General features: G+C 36.2%; 1 protein-coding gene across 2 annotated transcripts in view; it reads right to left on the bottom strand.

Annotated features, from left to right (window-relative positions):
- The window catches only part of LOC138693803 (uncharacterized), a 109,019-nt gene that overhangs the window by 29,948 nt on the left and 63,014 nt on the right, over window positions 1-16,057 (bottom strand). The window contains exons 6-7 of one of the 2 annotated variants that reach the window (XM_069817601.1): window positions 15,748-15,837; window positions 13,041-13,377 (exon numbers count right to left, since the gene is read on the bottom strand). The gene's annotated coding sequence lies outside the window, so the exon portion shown is untranslated. The remainder of the gene's footprint in view (window positions 1-13,040; window positions 13,378-15,747; window positions 15,838-16,057) is intronic. The other variant, XM_069817602.1, reaches the window with a different exon arrangement.

Here is a 16,057-nt window from a genome sequence, read left to right as displayed (position 1 = left end):
ATGGTTTGGTCATATGAAGAGAATGACAGAAGATAGATTGCCGAAGAAAATGTATGAATGGATTCCAACGGGAAAAAGGAAGATGGAAATACCAAAATTGACATGGACAGAAGGAATAATTAAAACGATGAGAGAAAGAAATTTGGACCACCTCTGTGGTGTAGCGGTCAGCATGCTGGTCTCTTACGCAGGGGGCCCGGGTTCGATTCCCGGTCGGGTTGAATTTCCCGGTTGAGGTTTTTCAGGGTTTTCCCTCAACCGTAAGGCAAATGCCAGGAAATTCGAGCCACAACATTCCTGAATGTCACCGGCCTCATTCATCACCGAAATCATAGTCATAACAAATCAGTAATTTCCACCTGATGATTTTCCAATTCACTGCGGGCTAAAGTAAGGAGATGCACTATCACCTTTGCTTTTTAACTTCGCTCTAGAATATGCCATTAGGAAAGTTCAGGATAACACAGAGGGTTTGGAATTAAACGGGTTACATCAGCTTCTTGTCTATGCGGATGACGTGAATATGTTAAGAGAAAATCCACAAACGATTAGGGAAAACGCGGAAATTCTACTTCAAGCAAGTAAAGTGATAGGGTTGGAAGTAAATCCCGAAAAGACTAAGTATATGATTATGTCTCGTGACCAGAATATTGTAATAATATGGGGCCGAAACAGGTCTACAGAGGCCTAATTCGTGAAGGATGATGATGATGATGATGTTAATAATAATAATAATAATAATAATAATAATAATAATAATAATAATAATAATAATGATTTATTTATTGTACGAAATGGAACTATAAAAATTAGAGATTTATCGTTCGAAAGTTCGAAAAATTCAGATACCTAGGAGCAACAGTAACAAATATAAATTACACTCAGGAGGAAATTAAACGCAGAATAAATGTGGGAAATGCCTGTTATTATTCGGTTCAGAAGCTTTTATCAACCAGTCTGCTGTCAAAAAATCTTAAAGTTAGAATTTATAAAAGAGTTACATTACCGGTTGTTATGTATGGCTGTGAAACGTGGACTCTCACTTTGTGAGAGGAACAGAGATTAAGGGTGTTTGAAAATAAGGTTCTTAGGAAAATATTTGGGATTAAGAGAGATGAAGTTACAGGAGAATGGAGAAAGTTACACAACGCAGAGCTGCACGCATTGTATTCCTCACCTGACATAATTAGGAACATTAAATCCAGACGTTTGAGATGGGCAGGGCATATAGCACGTATGGGCGAATCCAGAAATGCATGCAGAGTGTTAGTTTGGAGGCGGAGGGAAAAAGACCTGTGGGGAGGTCGAGACCTAGATGGGAAGATAATATTAAAATGGATTTGAGGGAGGTGGGATATGATGGTAGAGACTGGATTAATCTTGCTCAGGAAGGGAGCGATGGTGGGCTTATGTGAGGGCGGCAATGAACCTCCGGGTTCCTTAAAAGCCAGTAAGTAAGTAACAAATCAGTAATACATATTGTAGCCAATTTGCAAAACCAGCTATTTGCAAGTTAGACGAATTTTGGCAAATGAGGAAAATTGTGTAAAAACTTATCCACAGATGCTAGAGGCATGATTTCTAGTTTAAATAATGGGGAAAAAATATTTAGTCTGTCTTCCTACAGCTCAGAAATATATGATTAATAGGTAATTAGTTATATTGTACATTAATTTGCAAATAGCAGGTTTTGCAGCCGAACAGAGCATTTAGCAGGATTTGCAACTCTATAGGCAGCCATATTAACGATACATTAGTTTGCAAAACCTGGTATTTGATCAATGTTAACAGTTTATCTGACAAAACTAACTTAGAAACAAACTGACTCTAGAAGAGAACATTATTATTTTCGTTACATACCTAAATATTAATGAATTTATTATTAATGAATTATTATTATTAATGAATTATTAAACACACAAATATTGTACTATAAAAAAGTAAAAAAGGAGAATAGAATACTAATGTTATAGTTTGAAGGTTTACTTATGTACTACTGTTTGTGAAAAGAACAACACCCAGAAAGAATGGCTCGAACGACCCCAAACTCGGGAGATGTGTAAAACAGAGTACCAAATGTAGTGTGTTCGTACGAGTCTCGCTTCAACTTGTCCTACAGCGATGGTCACATACGTGTTAAGCGCTACCGTGGTGAACGCAGTCTGAGAGCCTGCATTGTTGAGCGGCATTGCGGACAAGTTCCTAGTGTGATACAATATGCGATCTCGCTTCCTACGTATTCAGGACAATCTGAACTTCAACCCCTACATTAGAGAGGTCTTAGAGTCCGAGGTACTGCCCCTCCCTCAGGCAACTCCACATGCCATATTTCAGCAGGACTATTTCCGGTCACATGTGGCGAGGATTGTGCAAGTCTCCTTAGAAGACCGACGGGTATCACTGCTTTCCTGGCCTGGACGTTCGCAAGACATTTCGCCCATCGAACATGTCTGGGATATGGTTGGTCGGCAACTTGTTCGTCATGGTCCTCCAGCACCCACTCTTGACGCTTTGTGGACTCGCATACAAACTGCGTGGAGGGAGATTCCCCAGGAACATATCCAGGAACTCTTTGATTCCATACTACGACGCTTAGAAGCTCTGATTGCAGCGCACGGAGGCTTCACGGTCACAGATCAGGTATAGTTCTGTAATTCTAATCCTTTGTGTATTGTCATGTATCTAAACTGTGATATCAATTTCATTTCAGTCACATGTATCCTTCTTGGTGTTGCAATTTCTACAAACATCAATGTAATATAACACTTTACAAAAAGTTCGGTTCTTCCTCATCCATGAGTTCGAAGTCCACTACATCTGTATGTTCATCCTCATCTTCAGTCAGGTCTGCAACAGCAAGGTCTTGCTGCTGGTTGAACATTTCGGTGCAGAAGGTCAGGTTTGCATTCCGAAACCAGTTCTACCCGAAGTGCAATTCCAGAAGTCTTTCAATGTCCCTGATGTTTGCTTCTTTAAGGATGATACCCATTGGAATGTAGTCCTTTTGGAAATGTTTACCTTTTTTTGTTTAAGCTTTTGGATTCGCCTTTTCACTGGTACCATTCTCTTCATCATCTGTATCTTCTCCCCCAACACTAACAGAGTTATTGAAACAGGATACACCATATCCATCCACACTCATTTCGGCAAAAGTCGAAAAAAACTGTAAGATAATCACAGTAACCACTTCAAGACTTCAACACACTTAACATAAAAGGTTAGAAGTCCCCGATAGAGCGCGGGCAGAAACTCTAAGCTGATGTCTTAAATGCAGCAGTATAGTCAATTTAACTATACGAGCAAAAAGTAGCTTTATTATCAGCATCTAATAATATCTTATTCGTTATTTTAGTATGCTCAATGTAATCCTTATGGAGATCGAAATAGCAGCGTTTGCATCCGTAACTCTCAATATGGCCATGTTGTCTCAGTGACATTTAGCAGGTTTTGCAAAAGTAAACATGGCATTGTGCAGTTAGCAGGTATTGCATCCTTACACTCTCCACACTTAGCAGGTTTTGCAACCGTATGCAATTTTATTTACTAGATTTAAAGGGTTTAGAGTTGGATTTGTAACCGAATGTATGGCTTATTACGTAGCTAATGACGAACTGACACCATGGTTACCATTATCTCATTTTTCATTTTTTTACAGTTAGCAGGTTTTGCATCTGGGCTACTCAGAGTAGCCAATTTGCAAAACCAGCTATTTGCAAGTTAGACGAATTTTGGCAAATGAGGAAAATTGTGTAAAAACTTAACCACAGATGCTAGAGGCATGATTTCTAGTTTAAATAATGGGGAAAAAATATTTAGTTTGTCTTCCTACAGCTCAGAAATATATGATTAATAGGTAATTAGTTATATTGTACATTAATTTGCAAATAGCAGGTTTTGCAGCCGAACAGAGCAGTTAGCAGGATTTGCAACTCTATAGGCAGCCATATTAACGATACATTAGTTTGCAAAACCTGGTATTTGATCAATGTTAACAGTTTATCTGACGAGACTAACTTGGAAACAAACTGACGGTAGAAGAGAACATTCTTATTTTCGTTACATACCTAAATATTATTAAATACACAAATATTGTACTATAAAAAAGTAAAAAAGGAGAACGGAATACTAATGTTATAGTTTGAAGGTTTCCTTATGTACTACTGTTTGTGAAAAGTGCAACACCCAGAAAAAATGGTCCAAACGACCCCAAACTCAGGAGATGTGTAAAACAGAGTACCAAATGTAGTGTGTTCGTACGAGTCCCGCTTCAACTTGTCCTACAGTGATGGTCACATACGCGTTAAGTGCTACCATGGTGAACGCAGTCTGAGAGCCTGCATTGTTGAGCGGCATTGCGGACAAGTTCCTAGTGTGATACAATATGCAATCTCGCTTCCTACATATTCAGGACAATCTGAACTTCAACCCCTACATTAGAGAGGTCTTAGAGTCCGAGGTACTGCCCCTCCCTCAGGCAACTCCACATGCCATATTTCAGCAGGACTATTTCCGGTCACATGTGGCGAGGATTGTGCAAGTCTTCTTCGAAGAACGACGGGTATCACTGCTTTCCTGGCCTGCACGTTCGCAAGACATTTCGCCCATCGAACATGTCTGTGATATGGTTGGTCGGCAACTTGTTCGTCATGGTCCTCCAGCCACACTCTTGACGCTTTGTGGACTCGCATACAAACTGCGTGGAGGGAGATTCCCCCGGAACATATCCAGGAACTCTTTGATTCCATACCACGACGCTTAGAAGCTCTGATTGCGGCGCAAGGAGACTTCACTCAATACTGAAATCTCACGGTCACAGATCAGGTACAGTTCTGTAATTCTAATCCTTGTGTATTGTCATGTATCTAAACTGTGATATCAATTTCATTTGTCACAAGTATCCTTCTTGGTGTTGCAATTTCTACAAACATCAATGTAATATAACACTTTACAAAATGTTCGGTTCTTCCTCATCCATGAGTTCGGAGTCCACTACATCCGTATGTTCATCCCCATCTTCATTCAGGTCTGCAACAGCAAGGTCTTGCTGCTGGTTGAACATTTCGGTGTAGAAGGTCAGGTTTTGCTTTCCGAAACCAGTCCTCCCGGAAGTGCAATTCCAGAAGTCTTTCAATGTCCCTGATGTTTGCTTCTTTAAGGATGACACCCATTGGAATGTAGTCCTTTTGGAAATGTTTACCTTTATTGTTTAAACTTTTGGATTCGCCTTTTCACTGGTACCATTCTCTTCATCATCTATATCTTCTCCCTCAACACTAACAGAGTTATTGAAACAGGATACACCATATCCATCCACACTCATTTCGGCAAAAGTCGAAAAAACTGCAAGATAATCACAGTAACCACTTCAAGACTTCAACACACTTAACATAAAATGTTAGAAGGCCCCGATAAAGCGTGGGAAGGATCTCTCAGCTGATGTCTTAAATGCAGCAGTATAGTCAATTTAACTATACGAGCAAAATGTAGCTTTATTATCAGCGTCTAATAATATCTTATTCGTTATTTTAGTATGCTCAATGTAATCCTTATGGGGATCGAAATAGCAGCGTTTGCATCCGTAACTCAATATGGCCATGTTGTCTCAGTGACATTTAGCAGGTTTTGCAAAAGTAAACATGGCATTGTGCAGTTAGCAGGTATTGCATCCTTAAGCTCTCCACACTTAGCAGGTTTTGCAACCGTATGCAATTTTATTTACTAGATTTAAAGGGTTTAGAGTTGGATTTGTAACCGAATGTATGGCTTATTACGTAGCTAATGACGAACTGAAACCATGGTTACCATTATCTCATTTTTCATTTTTTTGGCAGTTAGCTGGTTTTGCATCTGGGCTACTCATTGAATAATATTTCATAAAACGTATTGGGATATAACAACTTTACCTGCCCAACAAAAGCCGCCTATTTCACATTAAAAGCGATTACATCCATATATGTATAGGCTTTGTGTTTTTTTAAATATTATAACACACAGGTAACACAGTAAAACAAGGCACATTACATCTAAGTTTTCCAGAATTGTTAAATTCTCTTAGTACCCATACATGTATTCACCACATTTAATTTGAAATCTCACAGTCAACATATTATATATAACAAAGCACACTACATCTAATATATAAAAGTGAATGTAGGTATGTACGTACGTATGTATGTATGTTCCCTATACAAATCTACACGCTTTGGCCAATATGTACCAAAGTTTGCACATTTAACATTCATAACCAGGAGAAGAACATAGGCTATATTAAAATTGTTAAAATGGACGCTAAATTGATTAAAAAAGTAAAAATAAAAATAAATACGATCAAACATTCATGTATAATACTGAAATGCAATCTTCTATAGTCAATTGTTCTTTATTATTGTCTGTTGTATTAAACATCGACTTTCATGAGGCCATGGAAAAAGCAAAACGATATAAAATAACATTGTAGATACGTCATTAAGGCCAAAATATAGACAATTTATTCATGCAGTAAGTATCCTTATGCAGTCCAGATCCGTATTATGTGTTTCTCGAGACAGTTGTAGATAGTGAGCAGACTGTGTTTTTCAAACTGAATTCTTAAATTCTTTGAAATCACAAGGATTGCCAACACATAATTTAATACTTAATATTGAATCACCAATAGTACTATTGCGAAATATTGATCCACAAGAACTATGCAATGGAACAGGAATTGGTGTGAAAAAACTGATGACAAACGTAATAGAAGTGACAGTATTAAGTGGCAAAACGAAAGGAAAATATGTTTTTATCCCACATATTCCTATGATAGCCAGTAACATGCCATTCGATTTTAAGCAACTGCCATTTCAGTGCAACTAGCATTCGTAATGATCGTAGTAAAATAAAGCTCAAGGATAGTCGCTCAAATTTGCAGACATTCACCTAAATCTCCGTGTTTTTCATATTGTCAATAATTGCGTAACTTGCTTTCAAGTGAGCACACCTAAACATATATACATATTTATACAAAAGACGGGAAAACGAATTGTATGCATATCAATGAGACTTTTGTCATGTTCCTAATGTAGTATGTGAATATACGTAAGCCCACTGAAAATAAGACATTAATTTACATTTTCTTTATTTTTGTTCATTTGAATTGATTGGGATGCCGACATTTTAAATCCAAGATTTGGACGGCTATCATTTCGATATAGGCTACTACTTAATTCTAAAATATATATCTTTCAAAATAATATTGCTCATGTCCAATAATGTGTTATTGCGAAATTTTATCTGTGTAATCAGGTTGCCAGTGTAGTATGTCAAGTGTTGTGGAAAGAACGGTGACTTAATTTTCTATAACATAGGATGTCTTTCAGAATATTATTATTTATGCTGAACAATGACTTCTTGCAAAATTATACTCTATCTGGATTCTGTATATAAAATAAAAGTGTTATTATTCGGTTGAGAAGCTCTTATCATCCAGTCTGCTGTCCAAAAATCTGAAAGTTAGATTTATGAAACAGTTATATTACCGGTTGTTCTGTATGGTTGTGAAACTTGGACTCTCACTCTGAGAGAGGAACATAGGTTAAGGGTGTTTGAGAATAAGGTGCTTAGGAAAATATTTGGGGCTAAGCGGGATGAAGTTACAGGAGGATGGAGAAAGTTACACAACACAGAACTGCACGCATTGTATTCTTCACCTGACATAATTAGGAACATTAAATCCAGACGTTTGAGATGGGCAGGACATGTAGCACGTATGGGCGAATCCAGAAATGCATATAGAGTGTTAGTTGGGAGACCGGAGGGAAAAAGATCTTTAGGAAGGCCGAGACGTAGATGGGAAGATAATATTAAAAGGGATTTGAGGGAGGTGGGGTATGATGATAGAGACTGGATTAATCTTGCACAGGATAGGGACCGCTGGCGGGCTTATGTGAGGGCGGCAATGAACCTTCGGGTTCCTTAAAAGCCATTTGTAAGTAAGTAAGTAAGTATATATTTAATATGTTCTAAATTTGTTAGATATTATATCTTAAGTCATATTTTAAAAAGCCCTGGTATCATATAAGCGGGCGTACAGCTGTCAAGGGGTAAAAAGTATTCCAATATAAATTGAATTACATACGTATATATTGATTCTTTGGTACGACCGATAGATAAATTTAGGCTCACGATGGCACCCCAACGATTCAGACTGGGAACAAGGGAATTCTCTAATTACCATCAGCTGTCTCTGAAGTTCAAGTGAAAGCACACATAGACATGAAATTACGTGAAATGTATGTCAGCACAGCTTCAGTTAAATGTACAGATCTTATAATTATTTTTTCTCTGAATCTGTACAACGTCACATTTGTGGCGGGGAGGAAAGGAGACAGCAGGAAAATGAATGGTGTTTAATACGCTGACAGCCACGACTAAGATAAAGCACTTAAAATTTAGTGGTAACTGACCGGCAGAGATAAAAAAACAAAACAAATAAATATATAAATTTAAAACAAAGTTGAACTTCAGGCACATGATGAAATATTTTCTTTTCGGTGCCTGATCTACAATTGTTTTAAATTTAGTTAAACCTGGCAGGCATTTGGCTAAGGAGTATTAATTTATGTAAGTGAAGTTAAGTAAAGATTCATCTTTATGTGCGAGGAAAGCTTAGTAAAACAATTCGTTTTGGTTGTCCATAGTTGGGTTTCCGAAATTTTCGAAAATTTAACAAACAGTTCATTTGAAAACAGAAGCAGAAAGGAAAACCCGGGCAACGCCGGGTACTTTCAGCTAGTAATATATAAAAAGAAAATTTGCAATCTCATGATTTGAGTTACGCAATATATTAAAGTACATAATTCATATTCATGTTGCAAATTATAACATCCTTATATGTACACACGTGTTTAAATTTCAATTCACTTATATAATATAGTAAAATTAGGACTAATTACCTGCAATAAGTTCTAAAATGATTCGAAAAAAAATTTTTTAGAATTTAAGAATGGTTCAGACAAATGTTTCCTAAGTATTTATCCCTGTATTCACTAGATTTAATTTGAAATCTTTCATTTAGTATACATAAAGCACACTACCTACATTAAAAGTAGTAACTCACAGCATATTCTCCGAGTTACGTAACACATTTCAGTACATAATCTGTGATTCATTAAATTGATTCGTAATATATACTAACACAATCAGTATACTTGAATAATTTTTCATCTGTATACAGTAGACACATTGAAGTTTAATAAGTCTTAATGTGGCAATACGACTAGTTTACGCATTTGATTGAAAGTTATCCATGTATATATTTTGTTTTTTGAGTAGTAGGATATGATTACTTAATTCAAATTAATTTGTACATATGATTGAACAGCATTCTCTTTGAATTTATTAATTCACTTATAGGAATTTAAAAAAAAATGAAGTAAAAATTCAAACAAACAAATAGGCTACAACCACACAGGCGTATGCAAACTCAAATGTAACACCTGCAATAACTTCTACATAGGACAGACAGGCAGATCATTTCAAACACGTTACAAAGAACACATCACAGCCATAACAAAATTACAAAACACCTCCACATATGAGTCATTCCATGTCAAATCGAACACCTACGAAACATGACAACTTAATATTTTCTCCAATTTTTTTATATATATTCTATTGATGAAATTAAATAACCCATGTGTAATTTTTTCGGACTGACACAATTATTTAGTCATTTATTAAATGTTACATTTTCCGTAAATTTGGATGCAACGTATTATGAAAATGGTTATACTGAAGATTCTATAAATCGTAGAAATTTCGTATTTATATCATTTTAAAGTGCAATAATTGCAGTATTATATACTAATTTTTAGTGTTCAATCAAATTATAAAATGGGCCCCTTTTAGGGGATTATATTTTTTAAATACGTTTTCATATATCAGGGACTTACTTCCAAAAAAGGGGAAAAAATATCATTATATTCTTTGAAATGTTTTACGTAGAACTGCGTTGGTTTTAGAACTCTATTCGAATCAGAAGTCGCTGTGCAAATAATTTACCGATGGTGTGTTCGGGTTGGAAGGCTCGGATTGAGTGAGACCGCGCGCCGGAGCATGCAGCTGCGACAGCAGCAGCGAGAGTGACTAATACATTATCAGTGGTGCGGTGTTACTTTACGTAAATAAACAGATAACCTCTAGTTCTAAAAGCACGTAATGTCCATTCCACACTTAGCAGTTTCCCTTTAATTTATCTAACAATAATTCCTAGTAGGTATTGTGTTGTGTTGTGTGCATGTCAAATCAAACACCTGTATACAAAACGTGACCATTTAGTATTTGCTTAAATCTTCTAAAATATGTTGTGCAGATCAAAATAGGAGGTCTGTAATTTTTTCTGGGATCATACTTTAAAATTTTACTATTTATACTCTTTTAATTATATGACAAATTCATCCACGACGCAGTATGAAAATGCTCATTGTTAAGATTCTATGCATCATAGACATTGAGTGTTGGTGCCATCTGAAATGGGAAGAAATGAACTATTATATTACTTCTTTTAAGTATAATTTGAAATACAAATGGGGTTGCTTTAGAGGGTCACTTTTTAAACATAATTTAATATTTTTTTTATAACAGCTTACTTTAAAAACGCAAAAAAATATACGCACAATCTATTATATTTTACATAGAACTACGTTGGTTTCAGATTGATTTCGAGTAAGAAATAACTTTAAAAATAATTTTTTGAAGATGTGTTCACGGTGCGCCAGTGGTGCTACACATACTGTATCGAATGACAAGAATCTGACCTTGGACAAAAACATTAGAAAAACATTTCTAATATTGCTTTTAAATTTTTTACCATTAGTGAACACAAAAAACATAGCAATATTTTCTACTCAAGATACCAACAAGCAAAAGTGGTGCGAGGTACCTTACAACTTCATTCTTTTATTCCACTGACAAAATCTCAGGCTATGATAAAAAACTATTCCCTTCAAAGTGAGAGCAAAGTGGTGGACATTAAATAGAATTGATATTGGTTGTAGTTGATTAGTTTTAAAAGTCCAGTGTTGTGTAAACTGTAGTTATTTTCACAAGTGTACATTTTACAAAAACAATACTTAAATACAGTACTGTGTTATGTAAATTACGTAAAGAGTGATATTCTGAACGTGGAACAGTGTAAAGTGGTCACATGACTCTCACCCGGAGCTGCACCTGCACATCATCTTGCAACAGTACTTATGCAGCCCGCGACCTCAAGATGCGCAGCTTGGTGAGCCATTTAATTATTCTTCAACGGCTCGAAGTAGAGTTCTGATTTTTTTAAGGGCGGTTAAAATAATTTCAAGGTATTTAAGGATTTTTTCTGTAATTTTAAAGTAAGTCGCTGCCATTAAAACATATTTTTATACATTTAAATGTTTTTTAAAACAAAGTTAACAAACTTATATTTTTATATTATTATGCGAAGAATAAAATGTGTACTGTCACCTTCAAATTTAGACAAAGAGCAAATCTCTGTGATGATTATTAGTGGAGATGATCACGTTTAACAATAATGATGCGCGACCTATTTCAGAATCTTTGATAACACATATCTACTACAATAATCGATATAGACAACAATAATAAAACCCGTATTTATTTTTTCAATCCACAGAATGTGTAAAATTTGTTTTATCTAAATCGGAGACATGAAAGTCAATTCCAGGCTAAATTTGTGCGATTTGACGTGGAATGACTCATATGCAGAACACACCACAAATACCTACCACACCTAAAAAGACATCAACACAGACATGGAAATACTGCACATCCAACCAAAAAGCCAGAAACTCAACACACTAGAACAATATGAAATATACAGACACAGTAAAACACACCCCAACGATATTCTCAACACACAACTCAATTTCAAAACACATACACTCTTTGACTCTACACTACGAACGCACCCTCACAGGAAACAAGAAGCGCCAAGACCAACAACGACCAGTTCTGAAGATGACCCAAAATAGGTCGAAACATGTTAACAAGGTACGTTGAAATTCAACACAAGAAAATTTTTATCATACATATTCCGAAGTAAAAATCCAAGTTAAAAGATCTAAATGGGGAATTTTACTATATCTTAAAAAAATCACCGATTCCTTTTGTTTACTATGTTAATGAAAATAAAATTGAAACTGCAAACACAACAATTTGGAAACACAAGGTTCTATTTGAAAACAACAATTTTATTTCAACTCAGTACAACATAAAATAATATTATTCCGAACATTTTAGATTCACGAAATGATAAACAACTCATTTACGAAGCTACAAACCGGAGTAGTCATTACAAATATTTTCCATTTTGATTTTATTTCTAGACAAACTTAAAAAATGCTCTTCTGTAAAATTTACAAAACAGTAGATAGAACCTTTTTATTCTGAGCCCTCGATTGTTCAGCTTGATTAAGCGGTCATGATTTTACCATCAATCATTGAGTTTAGAAAAAACATTTCAAATTGTTTGATCATGTTTTCCTATTAAAAGGCAAGTTAGGGCGGAGTTCTTAATGTAATTTCAGACAAAGTACCAAACAGATTTCTTGGGACGGAAGTGTAAAAAAAAATAAGAACCAAGAAGAAAGTACACCCCTTTCCTGTTACTTGGCCATAAAAATGTGAATAACTCATAATATACAGCTCCAAACATTTCTAAGCATGATGTACCTATCGGGAAACAAAAGAATTAAATGGAAAATGCGACCACACGTGCTTAATTACCGCCACATTGAATGCAAGCAAGGGATGGAGCGTGAGATGCAGACACATTTTTAGCACATAAAGAAAAAGGCCGCCAAACAAAATGAAAGATTAAATGATTGGTGACATTAAGGAGTCCAAATAATTGAATATTAATGTAACAGAATTGCTTAAGTATGGACAAGTGGTGAAGGAAATATAAGAACACGCCGAGGGTGATCTTTCTGAAAATGGCTCTTAGACATAAAATTTATAACTACCTACGCCTCCTACGCCTAAAAATGCGACGAAATACTGACCTCAACCAGGACCAGCAGGACGTTTTTCTCTCCTCATCTTTTACTTCTTCTTCGTCTTCTTCTTCTTCTTCTGATGATGATGATGATGATGATGATGATGATGATGAAAATAATGATGAATATGATGATGATGATGATGATGATGAAAATAATGATGAATATGATGATGATGATGATGATGATGATGATGAAAATAATGATGAATATGATGATGATGATGATGATGATGATGATGATGATGATGATAGGTGCTCCATGGGAGCTGGAATGGCATCTGGCATGCGGCAAATCATTTCCCTCAAGAGATCTGGCCTGTCCTTGATGTTTTCAACGAACTCTGCAAGAAGCAAAATAAACTTGATCATTAACCATGTGTCATTGCATTCACAGACATTCAATGAATGTCATGTTAATGGGGCGAGGATTCGTATGCATTTGCATATTTTTACTGCCCATTTGCAAGTCATACAAAATCATTTTATGCAGGTTTTGAACGACTGTAATGAAGAATATTAAAAATTAATTGTACATATTGTGACTTTAACTTCAACAATAATGTTACTTTTATTCACAACGATAATGACTTTTTATTTCTGGCTTTAAACACACCCGTCAACAATGGGTATTCCACTCCACACAGCAACACAGTATTCGTTATTGCATTCCACAGACGACAATACCAATTCACGTGGATTACTTAGAACAACAATGTACTCCTAATCTCAACTAATGTTCACAAAGCACTATTTACAAAACAAAATTGTTAGTTCTCAGTTCACACTTCGTTTGCCTTGGCCAGTTCTTCTATTTCATTCACTCAAGTTCACAGTATATCGAACCCAAGACTTCCAGAGACAGTCCACTGAACTTCGAACTCAAGACTTGCAGATAAAGTTCACTGAACGCCGAACCCAAGACTCCCTGAAGCGTTGCTTCCGCCTGATGCTGCCACAGTTACTCGAGTTCACTCACGTCGAACTAAAGACTCCCGGACGCGTTGCTTCCGCTTCGACATTGCCACAGTTACTCAAGTTCACTCGCGTGTCGAATCCAACACTCCCGGACGCGTTGCTTCTGTCTGGACGCTGCCGATTCACAAACTGAACTCGCTGTCCGAACCAAACTGGCTTTGCGGCTCTTCTTCGCATTGAGCACCGGTCTCGAAGGCTGGCTTCCTTGCTCGCTCACGGCTGCTTCACAAAAAACTGACTCGTTGTTCTGAACTGCTCGCGCTTTTATTTTGTTAGGTCATACTTCGCGAAACTTCGATTTCGGGTACAATCTGTTTCTCGCTGCTTCTTTTCCCCCTTCACCTCGCACAGCCCAGCGCCCCCCGCTTTCTCTCTCCCCTCCTCGTGCCTGCCTTCTCGCGCGCCCTCCCTTCTGCAGGACACGTGCCAGGTCTTTCAACATGGTGCCACAATATTTTTGCATACTTCAAGCGTTCCTGTATACAATAAACTATTTAGCATGCAATGTAGCATATTTTGCTTATTTTGTGGCACAATGTCCAAAATTAGCATATTTTGTAAAAACAATAATATTCTGAATTGTTTGTCGGCATATAAGATTTTTCTCTTAACTGTACTTGATGGCGGGAAATTCCATGCATATGCAGTATGGGTGTGGAAAAACCAAAACAACCACACTATGCTTTTGTTCCATTGTGCTACTATACAACAAGAAGCATTCAAAACACCTCTACCTACCTGACTTCATCATCATCATCATCATCCGTACAAGTATTAGGTCATGTGGTGTATTATTATCTCATAATAAAGAAGAATTTTCTCCCCAACTCTTTCTGGGATGTCCCAGAGATCTCTTCCCATGGGGTTCATAGTGAAACATAGCTTTTGGGATTCTGTGGGATCTCATACATCGTAAATGGCTCATCCAGTTGTTCTGATATTTCTGTATGAAATGAAGTACTGATTCCAGACTGAGTTCTTGCATAACTTCTTCTTGCGTTTATGGCCCCATTTTTTATATTAGATTAGATTCGATTTTATTTTATTTTGTTTTATTTTATTTTATTATATTTTATTAAAGTCAAATGTAGGGACCAGAGGTTTTAGGTGCTGAAAGTTAATATTGTTCCTCACTATAGTTCATTAATATAGAAGCCATGCCCCCACTTCTTTGAGATGTCATTCAATATTTTCCCTTCGCTATCGATAAAGGTCTCTAATCCTTTTAACTACCATTTACACACTAGCACACGATTTATCATTGCCATGCCTCCACTTCTTTGAGATGCCATTCTTGTCATTCAGTATTTTCCCTTTGGTATCATTAAAGGTCTTTTAATCCTCTCAATCCCACTTACAAATTAGCGCACGGTTTACAAGATCCATTGCTCAGTCCTTCTGACTCTGTTGTCTAATATCACATATCGGACTCTTGTGAACTAAGCTTAAAACCCTCCTTACGGGCTCTACTTCTATTCATCTACACTCAGTGTCATTCTCAACTTTTAGCACCTAAAATTCCGGGCTCTACTTATAAGTATTCTTACAAATACTATGGACATAGTCATAATAAAACAAAAGAAAGTGAATAAGATATTAAAAACACCAGTTATTAAATGAGGACCACTAATATAATAAAAGGGGTGATTAATCATCCAACATTTTAAAATATCCTTAATGTATATAGCTAACAGTGTGTGCAGACTTATGCATTCTATTAAACATGGATACTATACCTTCTAAAAGACTGGATCTGCTGTACACTATATAGATGCTGGATGTACTGCTATCTTCGTCGTGGTACCTGGGTTCGTTGTCGAGTCTGTCTGAAATGCAATATAATTCTGTGTTTTAATCTTCGTAATAAAATGATTGTTAGTGAATGTAATGAACAGGATAAATAGGTAGTAGACGCTATGTACGTGAATCAAAAGTTGAAGTCCATAGTGAAGTTACTACTATCGCCTTAAAGAAAAATAAATGCAATGAACTGAAATAAAAGTAATTTCGAATTTTATTTAAAAAATGAAACTAATTTATCCCTAT

Source organism: Periplaneta americana, unplaced genomic scaffold (assembly GCF_040183065.1).
Source record: "Periplaneta americana isolate PAMFEO1 unplaced genomic scaffold, P.americana_PAMFEO1_priV1 scaffold_21, whole genome shotgun sequence".
NCBI lineage: Eukaryota > Metazoa > Arthropoda > Insecta > Blattodea > Blattidae > Periplaneta > Periplaneta americana.
The sequence above is the reverse complement of the archived record's forward strand: the minus strand, read 5'-3'. Positions and strand labels throughout refer to the sequence as shown.